The following is a 25,556-nucleotide window of genomic DNA, read 5'->3' on the forward strand; positions in this document are numbered from 1 at the left end:
GAACAGATGAATGCACTGAATGAAAGAATGCAAGAGTAAAAGAACAGATGACTATATAGATTGAATAAGTGTGTAAATCGAATGCGTAAGTACATCGGACAAGTGTATAGAATGGATGAACATGTTAAACGGCCAAGTGTGTAGAGTGGTTGAGAGTAAACAGTTGACTGCACTAAGTGGAAGAATGCATGAGTGAGGAACAGATAACTACATAGATCGAATGAGTGTGTAAATCGAATGAGTATGTAGATCGGATGAAGGTATAGAATGGATGAACATGATAAGTCGGATGAGCATGTAGAGTGGTTGGGTACGTAGATCAGATGAGTGCGTATGGCGGACGAGGGCATAAATACAGAGAAGCGAATGTAGAACTGATGATTGCACAGAACGTATGAGTGGGGGAGCGTGTAGAGTGGGGGAGCGTGTAGAGTGGGGGAGCGTGTAGAGTGGGGGAGCGTGTAGAGTGGAGGAGCGTGTAGAGCAGAGGAGGTCAGAGAGCGGATGAGGTTATAGAGCCGATGAGGTCATAGAGCGGATGAGGTCATAGAGCGGATGAGGCCATAGAGCGGATGAGGCCAGAGAGCGGATGAGGCCAGAGAGCGGATGAGGTTAGAGAGCGGATGAGGTTAGAGAGCAGATGAGGTTAGAGAGCGGATGAGTGTAGAGAGAAAATGAATTTATAGAACAGGATTACTGCATACTAATGAATGACTCTAAGGGGATGATGAGTGCATACTAATGTTGAAAGCGGGGAAAGCATGAGTGCATAGTGAAAGGGGCCCCTAGGGGTCCCTCGCGTCTATGGAAACAAGGCAAGTCACCACACACGATAGATACGCCAGACACGAGGTTGTATTCCCAAAGCTAGGGTTTATCGCAAAGCAAATAGTCTCAGTTGGCCAACTCGGTCTCACGCCCCGCAATGTGTATCTCTAGACCTCGAGGGACGCAAGAAAGCGAATTACGTACATCAGTTACATATATACAAAATGCATATCATACAATCAGCTGTGACATGTTTAACAATCCCCTTTATTGGGTTTCTTTGAAATCGGTTTGATGATGGACACTTTCGACGAATATGACACCTTCAAATATCTATTCTAGTAACAATATGCAACTTTGCAAGTGCAGAGACATCTTTTACTTGTTGAACAGAACACAGTGCTTCTGTTCTTGGAAGCAAGCTACATACGGGGGAAGAGTCACATTCCAGACCTTGCTATCTATGAGGTGCTATTCGTGTCCTGGGAGCCGACACGCTCTACGGGGCTCGGTAAAGGGGGGGCCGTAAGAAGAGCATAATTCCAGCCTTTAGCTGCTTTATTCTCACATATTATACCATATAACGAGATTGGCTGGCAGCTGTGAAATGATTAAATGCCCTGCGGCTCTGCTTCAAGGCTACATTCGGGAGGGAGCCGGGCATTCCTTCCCGGCGCATGCCTACGTTGTGTTTCAACAAACTCTTATTAGCCTCGCGGCCCTGCGGCCTTGTCCTTTCACGTTCAGACAACAATATTAACAGTCGAGCAGTGTAAGCAGAAAATGTGCTGCGAAGCAATTTGAACAGAAAGCAACGAGCAATTGTTAGAAAACAAAATGCCGATCATTGTTACATCAAAATGGCCGTTCATTGGTAAACTCGGAAACCTGTATTTCTATCATATCGTGCATGAGACAGTTGGCCTTCGGCCACCAAAATAAGTTTGCCGTCAATCATGAGAGGTATCCATTTTTCTAGACTGACAATAGAGCGGATGAGTGTGCGGAGCTGGTGAGTGCAAGGAGCTGGTGAGTGCCGGGATTGGGTGAATGCGGGGAGCGGGTGACTGCGCACGGTGGGTGAATGCGAAGTACAGGCGCAGACAGGGTGTTTGCGAGGGGCAGACAGGTGTGCATGTGTGGGGCTGACAGGAGCGCGCGGGGCGGACTGGAATGCATGAGTGCGTCGAGCAGACCGGAGTGTGTAGCACTGACAGAAACGCATGGAATGAATAAAAGTCCATAGACTGGAGCGCATAGAACTGCGGGTTGTACATAGTATGGTCTGGAATGCAGAGAACGTATGAAAGAGCATGTAAACCATCATATCATACCTCACGCTTACTCTCTTTTTTACACCACCACTCAACTAGAACACAGAGATACTATGACACCATTCGGTATAACTATTCTCATACCAACACCTCCCGCTCACTCCCCATCACTCTAAGTAAACACTGCTGGTTACACCCCCCCCAGCCAAGCGTTCTCCTCAGGCCTAACGCAGCCACAGTCGGTCTGGATAAATCCTGCCAGAACGAACACATACCACTGATCTCAACCACCACACCTACCGCTAAGAAGCAGCTATTTAACGAATACCGCACCAGCTGCACACATACCCGGTGTGCACACGCTCCCTACTCTCTCTACTGACCTGAACTTCGGTTCCCAAGGGCGTTCAACCTACCAGCGCCTTCAGACCATACCAATGGTATATAAGGCGCTATATAAGTGCAAAATAACATAACATAACATAACATAATCTGCATTTGTACATCAGTCATGCACTTCTAGGCACACAAATGGAGTACCTTACAGGCACTTTGTGACTGCAGGATCATCAAAGCTTTTGCTGTGCTCCACATACAGACTGATTTTGACTGCCGAAACAGCGTTAGAGGGAACACTCCTGAGGTCAGGGAGTATTTCAGAGAAAATTGTTACAGGTGTCATGGTTCGCAAAAAAACTTCTAAAACTGTTCTCAACTTGAGAAGAGTTGGGGGCTTGGCCGGGGTCGAAGAACTCATGACAGCTGATACTCAACATTATCGGTGCATGCAAGTAAAAAGGTGTGGAAGAGGTTGGACTACCAAAAGAGGAGGTTTCACCAGGTGACTGCAGATGTCCATCGAAAAAAAAGAGGCTCCAGCCCACACCCAAATGCAGGGTAAGGCACCGAAGTCCATTATCCACTCCTAGATGTAGTTTTTTGGAAAAACAATTGAGTATAACAGATATCCATTGCAACAGTAACACAACATCACCTCCGTAATTATGAACCCCCTGGCTACTAAAATAATCCACATGTATCATTTTATCACTGAGAATGATTCACTGCACTGCCAAGTTGCTCTTCCAGACTAGTCTATAAATCTAGATGCTATTTAGATGAATATTCACGGTTTTATTTATTTATTTATACATTTTTGTAAAGCCCAGGCCCTTAGGCATCACAACGTTTGTTACAGGATAACAAGTAGGCAAGTGTAGTAGGTGAGAACATTGATGAAGAACTTAAGTTATATTTGTCAAAGAGCCAGGTCTTTACAAGCTTTTTGAAGGAGGCGTAAGAGGGTTTGTTCCTGATGTGAGCTGGCAGGGAGTTCCAGAGAGCAGGTGCTGTGATGCAGAAGCTGACCCCTCCTGCGCTCTTATTTTTGAAGTGAGGGGTGACAAGTGAAATGCTGGTGCTGGTTCTTAAGGAGCTCATCAGCAGTTTCCGGCAATTTTTGTTGAGGTAGAGGGGTGCCTCTTTATGGATGCAGCGGTGTGCCATAGTTAAAGTGAGCTTTGATGGGCAACCAGTGGTCATCATGCCTGGTTTCTGAAATGTGGTTTGACCATCGCAGGCCTAGTGCTGCATGTAGGGCTTTGTTCTGCAAGAGTTGGAATTTGGCTAGGTTGGAGGCTGTGGTGCCCATGAGCAGGACATTGCAATAGTCCAATTTTCTGATGATGAGTGCTTCGCAAGTGTGAGGCAGTTGCTGGCATAGAGGAATTGCCTGCTCAGGGAGATGAGCCTATATGTGAAGGCTGTCGAGAACACTAGTGCATTAAGGTGTTTGGCCATGGTCAGCTCAGCTTCCAGGTGGACACCCAGGGTTTTGACATGCTTTAGGACCGGGATGATGGAGTCATCAATACAGAGGGAGGAGAAGGCGGTGTCTAGATTTATTAGCCAGTAGGGCGAGCCCCCGATGAGAAGCTCTGTTTTTATCATGATTTAGATAGAGGTTGTGGGAGGTCATCCAGTTTGTATAGTGCTATAAACTCTGTCGATGGTGGTTGTGCCATGAGTGTAGTCACCTGTGAAAGGGATGAGAATGTATGTGTTATCTGCAAAGTTGATGCAGATGATGCCTAAGGTGTCTACGCGGTCAAAAAGTAGCTTGGATAATGTATTATAGAGAGCGGGTGACAGGCAAGACCCTTGAGGTAATCACATTATCACATTGCCCCCTGAGCGTGATCTACAATTCTTACAACCATACCCTATGCTCAGTTTGTGTTACTGTTTTAATGAATAGCTTAATGTATCCATTGCTTTTCTTGTACAGGAATTCTGAAACAGAGGCTGATTTGACATAAGCCTGATATCCTGTCAATGTATACAGATAAATAAAAGGTACAAGAGAGATTCTATGCCTTGACTGTATAATCTCAAACTATGAATGTTTTTATGGGAATATTTAAACGGCCTCCAAAATAGCCTAGAACATGCGTTTGGCCGGCGCAAACTGGTGGGAATATTCACCTGACTTCCTCAAAAAATATTTCTAAGCGCTGTCGCCGGATTGCTTCGACCGAATTCGCTCTAGTGATTAAATTCAACGGAGCTGGATTATTTGCATGGCCAAGGTACCGTTAAACACGACGTTTTCTTTTTTCTTTAATTCTGCACAGTTTAACTGTTTAGTTCTGTCCTAGAGCTTGCTAACCTGAAAGTGAGTAACTGCCTAGTAATTAACCAGAATATTATACTAAACTAAACCCATCAGAATATGGGCCCAGAAGCCGTTATGAAATGTTTCCCTAGAATCTATACAAGTTGTAAGTGCTGCTACAGTTTCAAATCACAGTGCTGTGTTCTACGGTTGGCGCTATTTTGCTCCAATAATCAATTACCTTTGGTTTTATTAATGCCAGCTCATAGACACCTGCAAGTATACCTATAACTGACAATAGCTGGCCATTTCATATAATGATAATGGGTTATTATGCATCAAATGCTCAAATCAAATTGGAAGACAAGATATATAAACTTGTAGTCCTTTCAGGTTAATGCGAACTAATTAGCCTGACATTTACCCATTTTGAAACAAATATCTCATTTGTATGTGGTTTATTACAATATTTTCAATATTAAAACCACACAAAAATAACGGACATCCTCTGCACTTGTTTTACTTGCAAGATTCATTCAGAATAGTCTCCAAAGTGGCACCATGCTGCTCACAAGAAATCATAAGCAGAGACTGTGGTTGCTAGGGAAGGGGCAATATATTTAGTGAATAATTTAGTTGTTCTAGCTTTTCTAAATGCTATGTGATTGTTGATCATTCTCAGCAAATGAAGGGAGTTCCATTAATGGTCTGTTTGGTTTGAAAAGACGCGAGGACCCTATTTTTCATAGCATGAAAGACTGTCACGATGCCCGCTCCCGGGGAGCCGGCTCAGGCCCTGCGTCCCCGAAAGCGGACATCAAGTCCCCGGGGAAGGTCCCAGCCACCCCTTATAGGGGCCCTTTGGACAGCGTCCTGGCGCCTATGGCGCCAGGCTCATAGAAAACGTCAGCCGTGGCGCCATAGGCGCCAGGCTCATTATGAAAGTGTTTGGGTGCACTTACCTGATGCAGACCATGCTGCAGAACCCCGGCCTCCTTGAGGCCTGAAAGGAACTACTTTACCTGTGGGACTCATTTACCACCCGGGCGTGGTCAGGGAAGGATACATACCTGATTGGAGGAAGGACACATTCTAGGAACTTCTTCCAAGGCTATTTAAACCACACCCGATCAGCCACACGTGCTTCGCGTTGTTCTGCATCTAGCAGCTGGACGCTCACTGTGTCTGCTCCTGCATCTTGACTTCTGCCACACCTGCCAGCATCCTGAATCACCTGCAAAGGAAGGGAACAAGAGAACAGAAGAAGGAAAAGGCCTCACCTGCTAAATCTGCATCCCAGAGACATTTCGCCGACAATCCTGAAAAGGAAGACATTTATTTTTAAAAGCACATCGCATCGATCGCTGCAGCGCCGCATTATACTCACCTTTACAGGGCGCCTCCATGTTCAGCAACGACCATCCGGATTCGCAGTCGCGCCCCCGCGCCTAGGGAGGAAAAGACAAGAACAAAGGTGAGAGAAAGAAGGGAAAAGGGAAGCTAAAACTCCATGTCAAGACTTACCTGTTTGGTCATTCCCTTTTCATTTCGGGTCCGCGCCGCATCCAGGTATTTTCGGACCCCAGCCCCTAAGGGGAAAAAGACATCAGCGTTAATGAGTGAATGAAAAGACATTACCAAAACACTCATTAAAGACTTACCTTATTTCCACAAGGATTTCACCGCTCACCTCGGGTCGGTGCCTGTTCCCCGGCATTCCGTACCCCGGCCCCTATGGGGAAAAATACACTAGCATTAGAACATTAATGCATGGACACAAGGGGAACCACTTATAGAAAAACTTACCTGGAAGCCAAGCAAGTTTGGTTCTCACCCATCCGAAAATCCAGTGACGTAACTGGATACCAACGCGCCCCTGCATCAGAAGCAGGATGGAGAGCTCGTCCTTCCAGACCCTAAGGTGAGACGCTACGGGGAAGCACAAAAGGGTTTTGAGGAGGGTGAGAGGGGTAAGTGGGAGGCCGATTGCATTACCCCGCAGACAGTTAACCCCCTATTCTCACCTACAGAAGGATACTTCTGCGAGTCAGACAAGCCAGATCTGGGGCCCGGTCCAGTCCGTCTTCCGAACCCTGCGCATCACCTTAGACGAGGTCACAGCAGTGCGAACCAGGCCAGCGCCCGCGTGGGAGTCAGGTGAGCGTTACAGAACGCGAAGCCTTCCTACAAATTCCCACCCAGGCGCTATGGAAACTTCTGAGACTGATCAGTTGGCCCAATTACTGGGGGAATTACGGGCCGAAGTACATGCCGCTCTTCAAGAGACTAATGCCCTCAAGAGGGAATTAATAATATCAAAGGAAAGAACTGATGACCTGGCCAGACAGCTTTTGCAAGGTCAAGCTGGACAAACTCCTCTACCCTGTTCGGGAGGGAACCCCGCTCCTGTGGTTCCCAGTAACCCTGTGCAGATTAATTTACCTGGAAACATGCCGCTGGCCCCACCTGAACGCTTTGCTGGGGACCCCAAACGATTCGCCGTATTCATGAATCAGTGTCGTTTGCACTTCCTATGCAGACCTGGGGCCTTCTCTAATGATCAGACCAAAGTAGCCTTTGTATTGTCATATCTCAGCGGCTGCGCTGCCGATTGGTCAGTTCCACTGGTCACTCAAGATAACCCGATTCTCCGTGATTTTCAAGGATTTCAAGCAAGCATGGAAAGGTTATTTGCTCGACACCCTCAGGGGCAGGCTCTGGATGACGAACTTCTATCCCTGCGACAGGGCAATCAGGACCTCCTATCCTATATTGCAACCTTTAATAGACTAATTGTGGAAACGGGATGGCCAGAGGATAAAAGAGTCACGTTATTTTATCGAGGTCTACGCGGAGAACTTAAAGATGTCTTGGCCCAAGTTGTAAATCCGCCCCAAGAATGCACAGACTATATAGACTTAGTGGTCCAATTGGATCACAGACTTCAAAACAGAAAAACAGATCGGTCCAGGTTTGAGACCCGGGTGTTGGTCAAGACCCACGCCAACCCCAAGGGAGTTGATGTCTCTGAGCCTATGCAAATTGGAGGGGTTAAAGAACCCTTAACTCAAAAGGAACGTGAAAGGAGGCGGCAGTTAAAATTATGTCTTTATTGTGGAAACTCTGGACACTTTCTACGAGATTGCCCGGCAAAACCGCCCCGAAAAGCGGTAGGAGCCGCTGATAAAAACCATGAAGACTCTGTTTTGGGAAACAACTCAGCCCGACAAGCGTAGGGGTCCGCTTGCCGAGCTTGAAAACTAACTCTCAGACCTCGCATTTCATTGTGCCAATGGTTCTCGTAGATCCAGAAAAGCCTAAGCCGTTGCATGCAATAAAGGCATACATCGATAGTGGGGCTATTGGAAACTATGTGGATCGTGAATTGGCCTCTAGGATTAACCTCCCTCTCCGTCCTAAAACCAGCAAAGATGTCATCACCACAGTCGATGGAACTGAAATTGCCTCTGGACCGGTAACACATTCCACTACTGGGGTGACTCTTATTGGTCCTGACGGCCATCGGGAGGCAGTTGTGTTTGATGTAATCAAGGCTCCACAGTTTCAGGTTATTCTTGGAATTCCTTGGTTAGAGACACATAATCCTCGAATTGATTGGCGAGCTAAGAGAATAACCTTCCCGGATTGTGCACAAACATGCTACCCAGAAAACATGAAGATTAAGCTAGCATCTGTAACCTCTGCCTCCATGCAATTACCTCCGGAATACCAGGACTTTCAGGACGTCTTCCAAAAGGAACAGGCCAACACGTTACCTCCTCACCGATCGTACGATTGCCAAATCGATCTGGTGCCCGGTGCACAACCCCCTTGTAGCAGGATTTATGCCCTTACCGAACCTGAGAACCTGCATTTGAGACAATATTTGGATCAATACCTCGCCAATGGTTTTATTCGCCCGTCAAAGTCCCCGGCATCCTCGGCTTTGTTCTTCGTGCCTAAAAAAGAAGGCGACCTTAGAACTTGTATCGATTACCGCACATTGAACCAGATAACGGTTAAAAACCGTTATCCTCTACCTCTGATTCCTGAACTCCTTGACCAGGTGAAGGACGCTTGCATATACACCAAGTTAGATCTCCGGGGGGCATATCATCTGGTGCGAGTAAAAGAAGGCGACAAATGGAAAACAGCCTTCCGTACAAAATATGGATTATTCGAATACCAGGTAATGCCTTTCGGGTTGTGCAATGCGCCTGCTGCCTTCCAATTCTTCATGAATGATGTCCTTCGGGAACTCATCGATGTTTGTGTTGTCGTCTATATCGATGACATTCTAGTGTACTCCTCTTCGGAATCTGATCACAGAAAACACGTTAGGGCAGTTCTGGAAAAACTGCGCCAACACAAACTATTTGCTAAACTGGAGAAATGTGTTTTCCATACCACAGAAGTTGAGTTTCTCGGTTTCATCCTGACACCCAAAGGAGTCCGAATGGACTCAAGAAAAGTGGATGCCATCCTCAAATGGCCATCACCTAGCTCTGTAAAAGGGGTTCAAAGCATGCTCGGCTTTGCCAATTTCTATCGCAGGTTTATCCCAGAATTTTCACGCATAGTACAACCCATTACTGCACTCTTGAGGAAAAATAAACGTTTTGAATGGTCTGAAGAAGCCGAGCAGGCCTTCCAGGATTTAAAAGCTAAGTTTACCTCTGCACCTATATTGAAACACCCACGTCCAGATCTCCCGTATGTCGTTGAAACTGACGCATCCAGCCTAGCCATGGGAGCAGTTCTGTCTCAAAGAGATCCTGAAACCAACCAACTGCATCCCGTAGCATTTTGGTCCAGAAAATTCTCGGCACCAGAGATTAATTACGCAATCACTGACAAAGAACTGTTAGCCATAAAGTCCGCTTTTAAAGCCTGGCGGCATTACCTGCTTGGCGCTCGACATACCATCACGGTGATCACTGATCACCGGAATTTACAGTATTTGAAAACCGCCAAGGCTCAGTCATCACGGCAGCTCCGATGGGCTTTGTTTTTCGCTGAATTTGATTTCGTGATTACCTATCGACCTGGCTGCAAGAACGGCAAAGCAGACGCCTTATCCCGAATTGGAAAGGGAGAATCTGATACAAACTCAGAACCAGTACCAATAATTCCCGAACAGAGAATTCTAGGCATGACTTCGTTACAGATGCTTGAAGACATTCAAGTCAGAGTGAAACAACTCCTGGACCCTACAGTCCTACAGGATTGGATACAAAAGGGATCAGACTTTACCATAGATAATGGTTTACCTTATTACCAAGGACGCTTATTCCTGCCGCACAAGGATTTACACGAACTAGTTATTTCAGGTTATCATGATACATTAATAGAGGGACACCCCGGTATTGCCAAGACAATGGAAAAGGTGAAACGACAATTCTGGTGGCCCTCTTGGCGAAAAGATGTTAAATCTTTTGTGATGTCCTGTGGTGTTTGCGCCCAAAATAAAGGTCAAAAGAAAAGACCAGCAGGTCTCCTTCAACCTCTAGACATACCGCCAGCACCCTGGCACACCCTATCAATTGATTTTATTACGGACTTGCCTCCTTGTTCGGGATACAATACGATTCTGGTAATTGTGGATTTGTTTTCCAAAATGGCCCACTTCATTCCTTTAAAAGGTTTACCTTCAGCTTCTGTCCTAGTCAAAGAATTCCTCGAAAATATTGTTCGGCTACATGGATTCCCATCTATACTAATCTCTGACCGGGGAAGCCAATTCATTTCCCACTTCTGGCGCAAATGTTGTCAAATGGCACAAATCGACGTAAGATTATCGACCAGTCACCACCCTCAGACCGATGGTCAGACCGAGAGGACAAATCAGACCCTTGAGCAGTACTTACGGTGTATGTTACAGCAATCTGAAAGCAAATGGAAAGACATTCTTTGGATAGCCGAATACGCATATAATAATTCGGTACACTCTGGAACTGGCCATAGTCCTTTTTATACCTTGTTTGGACATCACCCTCAAACCTCAAACCTCGACTCGCCTCAGAACCTCAGAGTGCCCGCAGTAGAACATCTGCATTCTACCATTACCCGAGCCTTCAAAGAGGCAACCACGCATTTACAACAAGCCAAGAGAAAATACAAGGAGAATGCTGACCTACATCGGAGTGAAGCACCTCCGTATCAGATTGGGGATCAAGTGTGGTTAGCTACCAGACATTTACCGCTCAAAGGGCCTCAAACTTTTAACCCAAAATATCTGGGACCTTATTCTATTACGGCAATAATTAACCCAGTAGCGGTTAAACTTGATTTACCAGCTAATATGCGAATTCACCCTGTTTTTCATGTGTCACTTCTGAAACCAGTGGTCCCCGGAACCCGACTACTCAAACCTCCAGAACCTATTCAAATAGATGGGGAACCCGAATTCGAAGAGAAGAACATTTTAGATTAAAAAATGTTTAGGTCAAAGCTTTTCTACCTAATTGATTGGAAGGGGTACGGACCTCAGGAGAGGTCGTGGGAACCCAGTGACCATGTGCATGCACCTCGATTAGTCAGGAAATTCCACCGACTCTTCCCAAACAAACCAAAACCCCCGGAGGGAACAACCTTGGGAGGGGCCTTGGGGGGGAGTGCTGTCACGATGCCCGCTCCCGGGGAGCCGGCTCAGGCCCTGCGTCCCCGAAAGCGGACATCAAGTCCCCGGGGAAGGTCCCAGCAACCCCTTATAGGGGCCCTTTGGACAGTGTCCTGGCGCCTATGGCGCCAGGCTCATAGAAAACGTCAGTCCTGGCGCCATAGGCGCCAGGCTCATTATGAAAGTGTTTGGGTGCACTTACCTGATGCAGACCATGCTGCAGAACCCCGGCCTCCTTGAGGCCTGAAAGGAACTACTTTACCTGTGGGACTCATTTACCACCCGGGCGTGGTCGGGGAAGGATACATACCTGATTGGAGGAAGGACACATTCTAGGAACTTCTTCCAAGGCTATTTAAACCACACCCGATCAGCCACACGTGCTTCGCGTTGTTCTGCATCTAGCAGCTGGACGCTCACCGTGTCTGCTCCTGCATCTTGACTTCTGCCACACCTGCCAGCATCCTGAATCACCTGCAAAGGAAGGGAACAAGAGAACAGAAGAAGGAAAAGGCCTCACCTGCTAAATCTGCATCCCAGAGACATTTCGCCGACAATCCTGAAAAGTAAGACATTTATTTTTAAAAGCACATCGCATCGATCGCTGCAGCGCCGCATTCTACTCACCTTTACAGGGCGCCTCCATGTTCAGCAGCGACCATCCCGATTCGCAGTCGCGCCCCCGCGCCTAGGGAGGAAAAGACAAGAACAAAGGTGAGAGAAAGAAGGGAAAAGGGAAGCTAAAACTCCATGTCAAGACTTACCTGCTGGGTCATTCCCTTTTCATTTCGGGTCCGCGCCGCATCCAGGCATTTTCGGACCCCGGCCCATAAGGGGAAAAAGACATCAGCGTTAATGATTGAATGAAAAGACATTACCAAAACACTCATTAAAGACTTACCTGATTTCCACAAGGATTTCACCGCTCACCTCGGGTCGGTGCCTGTTCCCCGGCATTCCGTACCCCGGCCCCTATGGGGAAAAAGACACTAGCATTAGAACATTAATGCATGGACACAAGGGGAACCACTTATAGAAAAACTTACCTGGAAGCCAAGCAAGTTTGGTTCTCACCCATCCGAAAATCCAGTGACGTAACTGGATACCAACGCGCCCCTGCATCAGAAGCAGGATGGAGAGCTCGTCCTTCCAGACCCTAAGGTGAGACGCTACGGGGAAGCACAAAAGGGTTTTGAGGAGGGTGAGAGGGGTAAGTGGGAGGCCGATTGCATTACCCCGCAGACAGTTAACCCCCTATTCTCACCTACAGAAGGATACTTCTGCGAGTCAGACAAGCCAGATCTGGGGCCCGGTCCTGTCCGTCTTCCGAACCCTGCGCATCACCTTAGACGAGGTCACAGCAGTGCGAACCAGGCCAGCGCCCCCGTGGGAGTCAGGTGAGTGTTACAAAGACCTAATATTGAAATGGTATAACACCTTTTAGCTAGAAATGAACATCCCAAAATGCCTACCATTTACTTTCTTCCAAAAGTACATAAAGATTATGATAATTTACCAGGAGTAAGGTCAATAGTATGTAGTATATGATAGATCACGGAAAATATGTCTGAAAACATACATGAAATTTGGTCAACAAACTAAAATTGCATATATTACAAATATTGTGAGGTATAAGATAGCTGGCAGATTATATTCTTGTGAAAATTGGCATTAAAGCTCTGTGTAAATCTATTGACCATACATTGGCACTCAAAAAAATAGATTTTTTCTACAATCAAAAATCTGCAATTTAGCAGTTACAGGCAATGTTGAAAGGGCTACTCCAGTTCACATTTGATCATCTTTTCATTTAAATGCATATCTGTGAAAACAAATCAAAGGGATAGCAATGGAAGCATGCTTTGCCTCTCTCTTGCTAACTTATTCATGGGGGAAAAACAGTTGCCACATTCATTAGTTAATAATGCTTTTTGTTCATCAGTGCAAAAAAAGGGGGATGGGAAGAACCCTCTAACTATAGGCCGAAATCTTTATTAAATGCATCAGGAAAGATTTGTGCCAAGGCAGTTCTATCACATTTACTCAGCTGGTCAGCTGAGAACAGCATATTAATACATCTACAGGCCGGCTTTCAGACTGGCCTAAGGCTAGTTGACCAATGCTTTAGATTACGCCTACTAGTGGAAACGTAAGTAGAATACAGGAGGATTTATATGTATCATTGGTAGACTTGAAAACAGTGTTTGACAGAGTTCTGAGAGATAAACTTTGGAAAGCCCTAAAAGATGTGAATATTCCACCAAAGCTGTTTAATGCAATATTGAGCCTATGTTGTGACAAAAAAGCCACGGTCTGGTGGAACTTTTCTGGGGATAGCACTAATCCATTCAGCTTTGATAAAGGAGTAAGGCAGGAGTGCGTCCTGCACCAACTCTTTTCAGGATTTCGATGAATAGACTTTATATAGACTTATTGATGTAATTCTAGCCCTTCAGTTTGATCAACCAAAGTCTGGTGCAGATAAAATCCCAATCCTGCTTTTCATAAATGATGCTGCTTTGATCTCCCTAACACCAGCTGGGCGGAAAAATCAAACACACACATTTAATTTAATGAGGGGTGTAAAAGCAATGGTCTAATGATCAATAATAGTAAAACAAAGTCCATGGTTTTCCATCTATCACATTTTTATGAAAGAAGCACACTGACCTGAGGTAGTAGTTGAGTCCTTAAAGTTAGCAAGGTAATCCCCAAGTCCGTCAGACCCCTGGATGCGACAGGTGGTTGTGCAGAATTGGGGAGAAAACCCCAATGAGGGGAAAATAAACTGTGGTGACGGTTGCCTGATGGAGAGTGGTGTTCCTTGTGCGAAGGTTGAAAGAAGAATCCAGTGGAGATGAAGCGTAGATCAGGTGAGGATTAACAGGAAGTGGTATTCCATAAAGAAAGTGCAGGAGGGAGAAGAATAGTGTGTAGAGGAGATGAGGTTGAAGGTGAGTATGAGCGAGGAGCATGTAGAAGTGAGGACCAACTGGTATAAAGAAGTGTGCACACTATAGAAAGTAGAGCAGGAAGGTATGGTCGCAGGGAGCGAGGAGCGCCAGTGGCAGAGGAGCCTCTGCAGTGAGGGATGCAAGTCACTGAAGAGCAGAAGCGAGGAGCGAGCGCTGGTAGCGGAGGAGGTGTGGTAGTGGGATTGAGTGATCACTGCTCGTGGCAAGCAATACCATCCAGCACTACTAGTAAAGACATTGTGCAATAGGCCCCCAGGGGGTTGTGGAAGAAATAAGCGAGGAAACTGGATTCAGTAGATGAGGAGAGGAAGAAGGGTATAGAATTTGAGGGTAGAAGCAAAGGAAGGCACGAGATGCACCGAAGGAAAGGGTCTTGTTGGAAGGAGTGACTGCAGAGAGAGGGAAAAGGCGGGTAAAGTAAAACCGGGTTCAGGTAGAGACAGCTGGACTGTAGTTTTGGAAAGGCAGCAATCTGGGAACATGTGCTCAGCAATCAGGATGAGCATCTTCAGAAAGTAGAAACACAGCAAACTGATGCTCTGTTGTGTTTAAGTAGCAACCGGCTCTAATTCGTGTTGTTACGAGCTGGAATGTTTTCCGGACTGGCGAGTGAATGGATGTGGCGGCCATCTTGGGTGAACCTGGAATTAACAGTGAACTTGTCTAATCTTCCATCTGTCCCAGAGTTTCCACTTTGTGGGGTGGTTCTTGACACCATCCTTCATACAAATGGACTCCAAAATTGAAGATAATGGTAGATCGTCACAACATAGAGCAGGCAAGTAACTTTGACTAGCTAAGGAAAGGTAGAGCAATGCCATCGCTAAATGTTGCTTCATTCATGCAAGTGGCACTCAATACATATAATGTACAGGCAAGGGCTTCAATATTGTACAGAGCAGAATTGAGGGGATTTAAAATCTCCTCAAAATTAGGAGTGGTGATAAAAATAAATCTGCCCTTATACTCCCCGAATGTAATGCTGCACACAGAAATCAACCAGAAACACATTAAAGATGAAATATCACTGAGACTGATTTTATATTGGGCATGTCTGTGGTCATCTCCATGTCTGACTAAATACCTAGATGCTTTATCTGACCTGTTGTGTCAAAATGGAGGGCAGTCATTAGCCTGGTTCAAACACATAAAAACATCTCTAGCACCTTTAGGCCTTGATTCTCTCTGACTTAATAGGCACAGAATACACAGCAAAGTTGCTCCTGCTATGGGATATGCACATGCAGTGCTAGTAAAGGAAAGAACCCTAGCCTTCAGTGCACAATCAGCTGGTGGTACATTATATTGGGTAAATAAACATATGTTCGGCTATGAGGAGCACCTTGACCAGATCTCTCGCTCTTTCTGCTGATCACTATCTATATATAAAATGCTTAGGTATGTTTCCGTACTCAGCTGATTCAACTTATCTGTGTTAGATTGCCCTCTGATGTCCAAATGACAAAGTGCACCTGCTTCAACAACAGCTATCATTTCAACATACGGATGCAATTTATTTCCACTATCGCAACATTTGGAAGTTATTTCTTTCCACTCCCACGTCTCATCACACAAGGCATGGCAGTTCCAGTGTCAATGAACAGTTAATTAACAGCCCAACATTTCAGTCTCTAAAGAACGAAACGCTGAAGGACAAATACCTCCTCACAAGCTAAAACTTGAAAGTAGGTGCTGTGATTATGCTACTACGCCATCTTATGCGTTCACAATGACTCTGCAATGGAACAAGGTTGACAATTACGTGTCTACAAAGTCACATCATAGAGGCCTGTATGATCGATGGAACATAGATACTGTTCTTATACCACTAATACCTCTCATTCTATCTGAAATGTTTAGCCTTTTTAATGACCATTAATAAGTCACAGGGACTTATGACCCCTTCCTGAAAGTGATCAGTGGTAATTCCGATATTTAAGAAGGGGGACAGAAGTGACCATATGAATTACCTACTGGTATTGACCTTCAAGATATGCTAAAATGGCATATGTTACACCAGGAACGCAGTACCTCAGGTTTCGCTTAGGGACATTACTGCTAGCTTCACTGGTGCACAAATGGAATACGTCTGTGACAGACCTATGGCAAGTCTGCCACAAATGCTGTGAAAAGCTTGGCACATTTTCTTTTTCTATGCCCTGGTTAAACGCATGTGAGAATATTATACCTGATACCAATTTTATGAGATTTTAAGGTACGGTACATATCAGAAGCCTTAGACCTGTGTAAATCAACAACACATACAAATGTGACTCTTGCTCTGTCAAAGCTTTTACACAGAGCCTGGCAGATAAGAAAGATAGTGGTGTACAATCGAGGAATGTAATCATTGTACTCATCAAAAGTGGAGTTATGTGACCCAATGAGAGAGTGTCTTCAGTTCATTTAATTGACATTGGAAATTTCAGTTTTAACCGCACAAATTGAATGCAATAATGATCTGTTGTTATTGAATGAATTCACCATGGTAATTGTACATTATGTATTTATTTATCTGTAGGCGCTATTTTGTATTATTCTTATTCTGTTTTTCTCAAAATAAAATATTGATGATGATGAATAAGCTTTTGTACCCAATATTATAACATGGCACAGATACATTGATGACATTTTATAAAAATTACTTTATTATGTAGCCTTACTAAATAACAATAACTAAAGCATACAGATTAACATACAGGTAATTCAATAGGGAAGTATTGATGATTAACAAACCTAATCCAACAGAAAAGCCTAAATCAAACATGACACAAGACACAATTAACTGAATTGTTTGTTTGTTTTATTGATTTGTAATGCGCACCAAACCCAAAGGTATCTGGCCGCCAAATGTACATGAGAACAAGTATACTTTAAGCTTATGTTAAAAAGGAGCAGTTGCTGTGACAGGTTACAAAGTTAGACTGTGCAAGATAAACAGTGTATATACACTTGTAGTACATTACAGTGGGTGTTATAAAAGTGGGGAAACATAATATATTCACAAATGAAATAAAGGATTACATTACAGTAGACTATAAATAGGTAAAGAAACAGCAGGTGAGGCAAATGGCAAATGTAAAAGCGGATAAGGCATGGGAGTCATAAAACTAAGAAGGGGTGGAGGTGAAGGTCACAATAGGGAAGGGTCAGGTGTCTTTCGAAACAAGCCAGTTTATGATATTAGGTCTGAAGTGTAAGAAAGGTTGATCCTTTCTGAGTGATGGAGGGAGGTCATTCCAAAGTTGTGCCTCCAAGACAGGGAAACTATTACCCCCTGCCTTTTTTAGTTTGAATCTTGGCACAATCAGTTTGGCGGCATTAGCGGTTCTGGTCGGGCGGGATGAAGCTTTCTTGATAATTCTTTCTGAGAGGTAGAGTGGGGCAGCACCGTTCAGGCATTTGTGGGTAAGGGAGAGCATTTTAAGGGAGATCTTGTCATTAGTAGAGAGCCATCTATTCTGTCTTTTTACTTGTGCAATGTGCTCTCTCCAAGGGATCCCGCATGCTGACCTAAGCGCGTGGTGGCAGCCGGGAGAAGAAGAGAGCGAGGCCAATCAGAGCATGAGGCACAGCTGGCTCTGTTACTAGGCAACGCGTAAACAGTAGTACTGGCGGCCATATTGTGTCGGGTCCTTCTGGATCTGTACAGCGATTCCAGTGTTGGGAGGAGCAATATACTCAGCTACCCTGCATGGGCAGTAGTTGCGCACTCAAACAAAAGTATCACCACAGAGTGGAGATTCACAGGCAGGCTATTTCAGATAGCGAACTTACCCTGCAGCTAGACAGGATCCGATGAGGCGATCAAGGTTCTCCTGAAGCCTGCGTCAGTGGAGATGGATGGGCTCCTACCCTCACGGGGAAGCTGATGCTGGCAAGTGAGAAGGCACGGGCAGGCTCTGGCCTTAAGAATATGGCCTTTAGAGGCAGGGCCGGCTATAGCCTTCTGGTGGCGGCAGCCGGGAGAAGAAGGGAAAGAGGCCAATCAGAGCGTGAGGCTCAGCTGGCTCTTTTATTAGGCAACACGTAAACAGTAGTACTGGTGGCCATTTTGTCTCGGGTCCTCGTGGATCTGTACGGCATTCTGACGTCGGGAGGAGCATTATACTCAGCTACCCTGCATGGGCAGTAGTTGCGCACTCAAACAAAAGTATCACCCATAGAGTGGAGATTCACAGGCAGGCTATTTCAGATAGCGGCCTTACCCTGCAGCTAGACAGGATCCGATGCGGCAATCACACTTCTCCTGAAACCGGTATCGGTGGAGCTTTATGGGCTCCTGCCCTCCCGGGGAAGCTTATGCTGGCAAGTGAGAAGGCACGGACAGGCTCCGACCTTAAGAAGATGGCCTTTGGAGGCAGGGCCGGCTATCGCCTTCCGGTGGCGGCAGCCGGGTAAAGAAGGGAGTAAGGCCAATCAAAGCGCAAGGCTCTGCTGGCTCTGTAACTAGGCAACGCCTAAACAGTAGTATTGCCCGCCATTTTGTCTCGGGTCCTCATGAATCTGTACGGCGATTCCGGCGTTGGGAGGAGCAATATACTCAGCTACCCTGCATGGGCAGTAGTTGCGCACTCAAACAAAAGTATCACCCATAGAGTGGAGATTCACAGGCAGGCTATTTCAGATAGCAGCCTTACCCTGCAGCTTGACAGGATCCGATGCAGCGATCACGCTTCTCCTGAAGACGGCGTCAGTGGAGAGCGATGAGCACCTGCCCTTCCGTGGAAGCTGATGCTGGCAAGTAAGAAGGCAAGGACAGGCTATGGCCTTAAGAAGATGGCCTTTAGAGGCAGGGCCGGCCATCGCCTTCCGGTGGCGGCAGCCGGGAGATGAAGGGAGCGAGGCCAATCAGAGCGCGAGGCTCAGCTGGCTCTGTTAGCAGGCAACGCGTAAACAGTAGTACTGGCGGTCATTTTGTCTCGGGTCTTTGTGGATCTGTATGGCGATTCCGGTGTTGGGAGGAGCAATACACTCAGCTACCCTGCATGGGCAGTAGTTGCGCACTCAAACAAAAGTATCACCCACAGAGTGGAGATTCACAGGCAGGCTATTTCAGATACCGGCCTTACACTGCAGCTAGACAGGATCCGATGTGGTGATCATGCTTCTCCTGAAGCCGGGGTTGGTGGAGAGGGATGGGCTCCTGACTTCCTGGGGAAGCTGATACTGGCAAGTGATTTAACCGTATTAATACCACAAGGTAGATTGATAATGAGCTCTACTTGTTTAGGTCATAGACCGGCCAGTAAAACATTAGAGCATCTGGGGTCCTAAAAGAGAGGGGACTGCTGCCATTAGTGGGAACCATATATCTGGTAAATCAACTAATTAAAGCTGTGGCAATGTTAGGTTGAAAATGTAGTCAGTAAAATAATGGTGGTGAAAATACCTGACATGGCCATTGAGTGGGATGGGGGAAATGTGTATTTGCAATGAATAGGAAGTACAACGTTTAAGATGGGAAGGGATGATCTGATTTAATTTAGTTTCCCTCATATACTGTTCAATGCATGGTGGATGAGCGCTCAGGATCAATCAAATGTGCATATGGTGATGTGTGTGTTATAAAATTCTCTATTCCTGTATATGGAACATGAAAAATGTAGGTGACTAGTGTATTGATTACCAATGGAGTTTGATTTTCATAGATGCATCATTTGTTTAGAATTAAATTGATTTACATATTTGTATATTGATTAATAAATAGATCTTCTGTGTAAAGCTGTATTTTTCTTGCTCCGAAAGGAGAGAGTGGCTGTTGGGAATTCATATTGTTAAATTGGGGGTGCCAGGTTCATAAAAATTAAATTAAATAAATACAATGTGTGCTTGCCTGATTTTGGATGGGTGGACAATTCCCCCAAATTAGATGTTGCCTGATTAAAACATCCTCCAGTATGATCTTGAAAGATATTTTGCAGTGCGTTGGTCAAACATTAGAAGTTGTCAATTTTGGAAAGAACATGTTTGATCAAATGAATCTCCTGAGAAATAGTGGTCGTAAATGTTGATGGTTTGTGTCTGGCATTTAGATCCAGGACAAGCATGACCATAGTATTTCTCACACATGGAAGTTTGAAGAAATCTTAATGGTACGTATTTGACCAAAATGAGTTAGTTAAATGGTACATTACTAATAAGGTGTTTGGGTGAAAGCTATGATATTGATTTAGAATACTCTGACTGTATCTTTGCAATAAGGTGTTGCTACAAATTTAGTGTTCAAAATTTGAATATTCATGCAGGAAAATGAACAGCTGGTTGGCCCACATGTAGGGTAAACTAAACTTGATCATGTATTGTATCAATGTAGTTAAAGAAAAGTAGAGGATCAGCTTCACTTCCTTGGCAGATGTCAAACATGTTATCTATGTAGAGACACCTCCATATCCATATATGATTGCCAGAGAAAGTATTATTTTTTAAAACAACATGGGGCTCAAGGTAAAATATACATGAATTAGCATATGATGGCAGAAAAGATGGATGTGCCATGGGTCTGTAAGAAATATTCATCTTTAAACTTTAAAAAATGATGATACAAACCAATGTGTAGCAACTTAATAATCAGGGTAGGGTGAGCCATTCTCATCTTCTTGAGCAATTATATAGTAAAACATTTTAGCATCTAGAGTGCAAAGAATCTACTTCAATGAGACATTCTTAATCCATGGGAAGTGTCTGTCTTTAATTTCTATGTCTAAGAGATACCGAAATGATCAGTTGAGCAGGTGGTTTCAGTGGATTTCTATGGAATTTGGGTAGATTGTAAAAAATAGGTATTGGGTTTTTTATTTAGAAAGAAATCTCCATTAGCGTTTTGGTGAGTTTGATCCGTCATGTGACAAAGTTAAGACAAGACAGTTTGCAACACAGTCTGTTTTCCCCCCACAATTGTCATGTTACCCAGCCATAGCACTGCAGAAGCTTCAAAATAATGGTGGAGAAGGGGAGATAGCAGCAAGATGATGTGGAGTCCTGAAATACACAAAGGGGGACTGAGAGATCACCTCCACAGAAGAACTGTTGGGAGGATGGACAGCCAATCCCTGACAAAGAGCACTTGGTACGCTGTGAGGTTAGAGTAAATCCGGGTGAGAGTCAGGACAGAACAGTAGGTGACTGGACATTGAGTTGAAGGAGGAAAATAGGAGAACAGCTAGCTGTTCTATCCATGAAAACCACCAGACAAACTGAAGTGAAAGGTCTGGAATTGAGTTGGTGGGCAGCAGAGAGGAGCCACCCAATACTGAAATTGAGGAAGACTGCTTGAATGATGACACGAGAAGAAGCAGTCCAAGAAGAAGAAACTGGGAAAGGGAGGTTATTCACAACCTATCTGCCACAGCGCCAGTACTGATCGAAGGTGATCAAATTCTGGTCTAATCAGAGGCTAAGAAGCTCTGCTACTTTTATTTATTTATTATTAATGTGTTTTAGTATACAAAACTTTACACATTCTATAAAATCCATGCAACTAATCTACAATCATTCATAAAATCTTACATAAAATCATTCATAAAATCATCCATAAAATCAATTCATTACATTTAATTTCATCAAAGCTTACAAAAAATGTGAATTCAACTAACACATTGGATCTACACACCTGTGATCAGAACAGTATTTCCAGCAGCAGGCCCATGTGAGCGGGTCCTGTGCATTACGTCCTGGCCTTTGGCAAGGTGAGTGCCCCTCCTGCCCCCTCCTCCATCTTGTTTCCATCTCCATCTTTGCTTTCTCCCTTTCACTCTTTCTCCCATTTGTACCCTGCTTTCTCGCTCCAAACCTCTGCTCACTGATGCCCCTCCTCCATCTTGTCCCCATCTCTGTCTTTGTTTTCTCTCGTTTCATTTTTCCACTATTTTTGCCAGCTTTCTTGCTCTGCTTCTTCTTCCCCCACCTCCGTCCTCCCCAATTGGCCAGTTTTGCCTGCCTTCTGACCTTATGAGGGCAGTGACACATAATGCAACCGCCACCATCCAGAATGGTAAAAATTGCAACTCTGCCCTGCCCGCTTGCAAAGAAGCCAACTTGCTAGCTCTCCCTTTCTCTGCTTCCGTTCCCATGCCACCGCTCCCTAATTGGCCAGGGAAGGACATTTCTGATCTCCACTCAGGGCAGCCTTGCCCAGGAGCACTCGGCTAAGGGCTGATCCCACAGAAGCAGCTTCAGATCGTCTCTGCCAGTGTCAGTCAGGGAAGAAAGAAGCCATCAGCGACTGACACAGTTAGTGTGGTGCAGACAGGGGGCACAGCAATCACTGCACTCCAAATGAAACTGCCCCTCCTCTCTCATTACTCCTACCTCTCCCTAAAGATTGCATACACACACCATGTTAGCCCACCACAACTAGGCAGACTGTGTAGCGTAGCCACCTCTCTCATCTAGATGAACTGTGTCCTAACTGTGCCAGTTAGCATAATCTTGATCTGGTCCAGGCAGGGAGAACAACCATTACTGCTCCCCTTTGGGCTGCCATACCGCTCTTGGTGCATAGCGGCTTTAATATGATCCACTGGGCCTCCAATGGGTTGGTGATCATAGCGTGCACTAAAGCCATTATGTTAGCTAGCCATTCTGAATAACCCTCTGACTACCCACCTGCAGCATCACCAATGATCCTACTTGCCCAGGCACTCTGCCGCCCTATGTTTTTCAGCCATAGTTTAGTTTAGTTTAGTTTCGTTTATTCATTTATATGGTGCCCACCAGATCCAAGGGTATCAGGGCGCAAACAGTACAGATAATGCGAGGCTTTGTTAACAGGGTACATGGTTATGCAGAGAGCATGGGTACATTAGTTGCATTATAGTACATAGTATAGGCATAGCAAAGTACAAAAGTGTAACATGTTCAGTTATTAGCAAATATACAAATATATACAGCAGTGGTGCCAGAGTGTGGTATCGGCTGGAGGGTGTGTAAGTCTGAACTTTTGATAGGATTGATCTTCTCTAATATGGTGTGGTAGGGAGTTCCATAGTTGGGCAGCTTTGATCTGGAAGCTGTTACCACCAACCTTAGATCTTGGAATATTGATGCAGTTAGTGTTGATGAGTCTTGTGGGTCTAGTGGAATTTATTCTTTGAAATCTGTTTGTGAAGCAGCTGGGGCAGCATTGTTCAGTGCCTTATGTGTCAAGGAGGCTGTTTTTAAATGGATCTTGTTGATAGTAGAGAGACAATTGTTTTGTTGCCTTATTGCTGAGATATGAGACCTTTTAGACACGCCTAGTGCTGCTCTAAGGACATTGTTTTGACGGATTTGGATTTTTTGGATGATAGATTTGTTGGCACCAATGTATAATGCATTACAGTAGTCGAGCCTAGATAAGATCAAGGCTCTTGCTAGGGTAATGCATTTATCATCTGAGAGAAAGGGTTTTCCCGTTCTAATCAGCTTACATGTGTAGGCTGTGGTGGAGGCCAAGGCGTTAACTTGTTTAGTTAGGGAGAGGGTGGAGTAGAGGTAGAACCCAAGTGTTTTTACCTCTTTAGCTACCTAATAAGATTACCATCAATGATGAATGATGAGTAAACCTGTTCTAGTTTTTTTACATTGGCAGGTGTGCCCAGTAGGATGAGTTCCGTTTTTTCATCATTCAGGCATAGACCATGAGCAGCCATCCATGCCTGGATGATGAGATACACCCTGTTCACCAAGGCCAAATCCTCTCCATAATCCCCCGAAAGTGGGAGGAGGATCTGAGTATCATCTGTATAGTTAGTGTAGGTGATTCCAAGAAGATCCAGATCATCAAAAAGGGGCTTGGTAAATATGTTGTACAGAGTGGGAGAGACACTGGATCCCTGGGGGACACCACACATGATAGGAATAGGGTCTGCTGCCGCTGAGGGTGCAAAAACCCTCATGGTTCAGTCACTCAGGAAGGATTCAATCCATATTATCGCCTCTTTTGAAAAGTTGGCAGCCGTGTCCAAGTGTCTGCATAAGACCTTGTGATTCACCAGGTCGAATGCAGCTGAGAAGTCTAATAGTAGGAGGAGGGCCATTTTCCCTTTGTCTCTCAGCTCATCGACCTGTGCCTTCAAGTCAATAAGGGTAGTCTCTGTTCTGTGTTGGGGACAGAAGCCTGACTGGTGTGCTCCTAGGAGTTTATGAGATTCCAGAAATGTTTGGATCTGGAGATAAGACACTTATCAAGGATTTTGAGTAGGAAGGCTACTGTTGTAATGGGATGATAGTTAGTGGGTATTAGCAGATCTAATGTTTGTTTTTTTAGTAGTGGGAGCATCCATGATTGTTTGAGATTGGCATTTTTGAGTCAGCATTTACCACACTTGTATAAGGTAGCCATCCCGCAACCAGCCTCATTGTGCACGTTAACCACACTTTGCATTGTGTCAATGATATTGGCCACCCACAGTTTGCAATCAAGCATGTAGGGATTGGATAGTAGTGTGAATTGACAAACATGCACCACATCCACACAGAATTGTAAAGATAATGACTCATCTCATCTAGATAGAATTGTGAGGATTAGCATGCGTCACATCTAGATAGAACTGTGAAGGTAACCTTGCGTCACATCTAAACAGAACTGTGAAGATAATCTTGCGTCACATCTAGATAGAATTGTGTAGATTAGCATGACTCACATCTAGATAGAATTTTGGAGATTAGCATGCGTCACATCTAGATAGAACTGTGAAGATAATCTTGCATCACATCTAGATAGAATTATGAATCTTAGCATGCATCACATCTAGATAGAATTGTGGTGATTATCATGACTCGCATCTAGATAGAATTTTGGCGATTAGCATGTGTCACATCTAGATAGAACTGTGAAGATAATCTTGCATCACATCTAGATAGGATTGTGAAGATTAGCATGCATCACATCTAGATTGAATTGTGGTGATTATCATGACTTGCATCTAGATATATTTTGGAGATTAGCATATGTCAAATCTAGATAGAATTTTGGAGATTAGCATGCGTCAAATCTAGATAGAACTTTGAAGATAACTTTGCATCACATCTAGATAGAATTGTGAAGTTTAGCATGCGTCACATCTAGATAGAACTGTGGAGATTAGCATGACTTGCATCTAGATCAAATTTTGGAGATTAGTATGTGTCACATCTAGATAGAATTTCTGAGTTTAGTATGCATCACATCTAGATAGAACTGTGAAGCTAATCTTCCATCACATCTAGATAGAATTGTGAAGATAACCTTGCATCACATCTAGATAGAACTGAATCCATGTCATAAGACTGACTTAGGCAGTTGGCAAAATGTCTCCTCCAACTGTTTTATGTTCAATTGTCTA

Source organism: Ambystoma mexicanum, chromosome 5p (assembly GCF_040938575.1).
Source record: "Ambystoma mexicanum isolate Mex_15411 chromosome 5p, UKY_AmexF1_1, whole genome shotgun sequence".
In the NCBI taxonomy this organism is placed as follows: Eukaryota; Metazoa; Chordata; class Amphibia; order Caudata; family Ambystomatidae; genus Ambystoma; species Ambystoma mexicanum.